The sequence below is a fragment of the Notolepis coatsorum genome (assembly GCF_963971535.1).
Source record: "Notolepis coatsorum genome assembly, chromosome: 8".
NCBI classification, from domain to species: Eukaryota; Metazoa; Chordata; class Actinopteri; order Aulopiformes; family Paralepididae; genus Notolepis; species Notolepis coatsorum.
The window spans coordinates 48,782,613-48,785,112 of NC_140172.1; the positions used below are offsets into that span (position 1 = coordinate 48,782,613).

The window sequence follows — 2,500 nt, forward strand, 5'->3', positions numbered from 1 at the left end:
CCTTAATATTCTCGACGGGCAGGCAGGGGGAATAAACAAGACAGCGGGTAAACCCGTTACCACCAAATAGCCTATACCTACCTATACATTAATTATAATAAATAGCCTACATTGGATTTTCCGATGTGTTCCAGTCCCTCTCTCCGGATTACTCACTTCATCATGACTTTATGTATTTATAGGTAAATGGATAATTATCAGATTATTCTTCTCAGAATTAATCCCAACCCTGACTATAAGAGTGCCTGGGAGTGATTTAAATATACAACCCCTTGAAATAATGCCAACATGATTAAGTGGAATTCAAGGAAATGCAAGGTGGCATTTAAATCAAAATGCATTCAAAAGCTCAGATAAATATTGGAAGCTATGCTGCTATTGTACGCTATGGTGAAAACAGTTTGCTATGGTCCTTTATTATGAGTCTACCTACTGTAGGAAAATGCTTTTTCTAAATTGGGTTGATAGACCCTTGTTTACTTGTTCTGACTGAGTGCTGGAGTGACTTAGCACAGTTGAATCCTAACACACAGTATATTTTAAATGCAAAATTACCACAATGGGACCCTAACAATAAGATAATGAAGACTCATGGTACTAGTATATGTATTATGAGTTGCAGTCTTCTCAATGCATATAACAGCGTTTGATGATATAGAAGCCTTTTCTCTTTCTATTTACTACTATTGAATGTAATTTGGATTAGTCACAACTTCATGGCACCTGAGACGGAGAGATCATTTTTGGGCTGCAATGTAATACATAAATTGTCACTGTCCATATATAAGGATACTACTGGTTATTTTGGACAGATATCCTATTTCTGGTATCTGGCATCATACATGTTGATTTACAACTAACATCTTGCTGTGAGTGAGTTTAATTTGAGTCGTTCCAGTCAAAATATGGTCACAGAACAAGTAAAGAAAACAACTATTACAACAACTGTTTTCTGTGCTTCAAACCAGAACAAAAAATAACAATTGCAATTTAAACTTGGAAAATGTATTGATATGTCAAATGTAATGTGTGCCACACATATTCCATTTTGGTTTCAACGTTTATTTCAAGATGTATAAAATATCACAAACAAAATTGCACACACTGTGCCAAACATGTTTCTGAGGAGAAATTCAATAAGAAATTGCAAGTCTTTCGTCAAAAAATATCAGCATGTCTGATTGTAATCAATTCCTTTCCCATCCTTGAAGACATAATAATGTCAACCTTGTGTTTAGACATGTGGCAAACCAGTGAGTCATTGGATGTGATCAAAGCACAGTGAGTCACTGGAGCAGACAGGCTGATGTTGGATCAGTGTTAGTGTTGTCATCACTTGATTGAGTCTGCTTCCACTTTATCCCTCGCTGTTTCAGATGACATACTCCAAGCATATAGTTATTGATGAACAATAACGGTGTTGGAACAAAGGTTTACTCCCCAGATTCTACGACAGTCGATCTAAAAAATAAAAATAAGCCTTTATTGGTTTGGCTGTTGCATAACACAGTGTTTAAAATAAAGAGCATCGCTGCCCTCATCGGGGTTCACCGCAATGAATATATTGCCGTTGCAAATGAGGTCTTGAAATTGAAAACTGAAATTGAAAACTTGAAATTGCTATATGCCTATAATGAAAATAAAATGTGTGTTGCTGTGGGATACACCACTTAACTGGGTGCAGTGTAGATGTATCTGATGTTAAGCCTTGTCTGCCTCTGGGTCTGTGCTGCAGCTGGGAACACTTTTGGGTCAGCGGTGTAATAATACCACCCGGGTATTGTTGTGACTCAGCTGTGTTATAACTGGCTACTCATGTCATAGATGTGAACCATCACGAGTTTGTTTTTTTTGTGCTAAAGGAAGAAGCAGAATGGATTTATTTTCCTATTTTTTACCCACCTCCACTAACCCTCCTCCTCCTCCTCCTCCTCCTCCTCCTCCTCCTCCTCCTCCTCCTCCTCCTCTCCCTTGTCTCATTCATGTGGATGGATGGATTGATTGATTGATTGAAAACTTTATTAACAGATTGCCGAATGGGTAGAATACAGTACGGCTCAATACACACAATTGTTAAGGGCCAGAGAAAGACTTTCTTCTTGTTTACATCAGGGTCCCCCATTTTCAATTCATCATAAGGATGAATCCATTCATCACCATGGATGGATGGATGATGAGAGAGGAGGTGTGGGCTGCTGCTAGACTCTCCAAAATATAAATGTATTAGAAAATACTTGCTTTTATTGGTCGATTGCTTTCTGTATCTCTCTCCTACACCCCCCCCCCCCACCTGCCTCTCACTTTTCTATCTATATCTACTGGATCCTGTTCCAGCTATCTCTCTTTCTCTCCCCCCTCTTATGTCTCTCTCTCTCTCTCTCTCTCTCTCTCTCTCTCTCTCTCTCTCTCTCTCTCTCTCTCTATCTCTCTCTCTCTCTCGCTCATGTAACATCTCTCTCACCACCTCTTATGTTACTCTCTCTCTCTGTCTCTATCTCTC

The 2,500-nt window shown here is 39.0% G+C and overlaps 1 protein-coding gene across 1 annotated transcript in view; it reads left to right on the forward strand.

Annotated features, from left to right (window-relative positions):
* dclk1a (doublecortin-like kinase 1a) overlaps window positions 1-2,500 on the forward strand; it is a gene marked incomplete at its 5' end in the record, with an annotated part of 155,785 nt that overhangs the window by 101,426 nt on the left and 51,859 nt on the right.